Raw genomic sequence first — 1,740 nt, 5'->3', positions numbered from 1 at the left:
CATGCCTGTAACCTTTGTGTACGCTCCGTTGTCATGGTCACTTAGCTGGGGCTTGTGCACGGAGCTCGGGCTGTTGCTTTGAAATGTGCAGATGGCTTTGCCATAGGGAGCTCTGTTGCCAAAGAGGTTTCTATGGGCAGAGTCAATATGGGGCACACACGGAATTTCTGCCCTGCTCGTGTGGACAAGTGACTCCAGGCTGTGTCAGAGACGCCGAAGGTGATACAGGCTTTAGTGTCACATGTGGCAGTCCAGGCACATGCCTCTAGACTGATACCTGGATTCTGGGGCTTCAGCTTGGATTTACTCATACCAGGAGTCCAGCTGCCATAGAAGGAGGCCCCCAAAAGACAGACTAACAGCTCAAAAGAATGAATGTCCTGTGCTCCAGGCACTGGGCTGCAGTGGGAGGCACATGCTGCCCATCTTCACCCAGTGGTGATCCACACCACCTCTCGCCTTAGTTCCTGGTGCTCAAACACTTAAGATCCTCTTCAGGCAAATTTAAGCTTTTCCCAATGTCTGTATTGTAACGTGAATTGAATTAAAAGTATGAGAAGGTGCTGAGCATTGCTCTGCAGCCCCCGTGTACGGCCGAGTTTTTCTCTTCTGCAAAGGAGGATGACTGCTCGCACAGTGAGGGTAAAAGCAGGTCCTGGAGTCAACTGTTACAGAGGGAGTTGCAAGCCAGAACACCCGCTGTGGTGGAGAAATGTACCTCAGTGGTTCTCTCTTGTCTCCTGCATCTGCCCTGCATGACACGGTTTTGTCACCCTGCTGTGGTTTGCTGCTTACCTGCACATCACGGGGTTTCTTACGGAGCTTGTTCCAAAGACCTTTTACATCAGTGAGTGTTTTCCTTGGGCAGGAGGCCCTGCTGACCACTGTAATTAACGGGGTCATACTGTCACGGGTGCTTTGCGTAATAAAATATGGTGCTCGAGGTAAAATCTTTAACCAGAAAAAGTATCTGTCAGTGTCTATCCCTTAGGTTTTTACAGAGCACACACTGAGTAACTGAGTAATCAGGCAAAGATGAAGTACCTAATTGGAATGTGGTTCATTTCTGAAATACTTGTTCTTAAGCCCTTTCATCAGGCCCAGAAAATATCTACTTAAAAAGCTGAAAGGGAAATTTAGTGATCAATCGATGTGTTAAAATTTTAGTTCATAGCTTTGATCGGAATCAGTTTCTATCTTGTTCCAGTCAAAAATAATTCTTTGCACAAAACCTGCATGATTTAAGTAAAGGTGTGAAATTTTAACATCCAGATAGAGGTTTCTTTTTCCCTCTGACATAACAGCATAGCCAACTGAATTGTGATCATGCAGCACTACACTTGTTTGTGCGTTGCTGTTACCTGAGACTTCTGAATGCCGTCAGGACAGTGTATAGCCTGACAGAGCAAGTGCAAAGTGCTTTTCTCTGAGCAGATTGTCGCCTAGGATGTTTTTGCATTTGGAAATAAATCAGGCTTTCTGATTTTTATATCAATAGTTTCAAACTTCAGCTGCTTACCTGGAGAAATTGGCTGTCATCCATCATCCACAAAAATCAAATGTCTCGTAGAAGGGAGATTGCTACTAGGAAGCTGCACCTTGTTTTAGTTAGTTTAGTTAGTTAATCCTTTACAGCAAGAAAGCTGCAAAAAATGCTGCAGGGGTGACTCTTGACAGGAATGTTTAGGGAAATAGTATTTGCTCTTGGCTTGGCTGGCAGTTACTAGACAAACTGTGTCA

This window comes from Buceros rhinoceros, unplaced genomic scaffold (genome assembly GCF_000710305.1).
Source record: "Buceros rhinoceros silvestris isolate BGI_N320 unplaced genomic scaffold, ASM71030v1 scaffold31618, whole genome shotgun sequence".
Lineage (NCBI taxonomy): Eukaryota > Metazoa > Chordata > Aves > Bucerotiformes > Bucerotidae > Buceros > Buceros rhinoceros.
The sequence above is the reverse complement of the archived record's forward strand: the minus strand, read 5'-3'. Positions refer to the sequence as shown.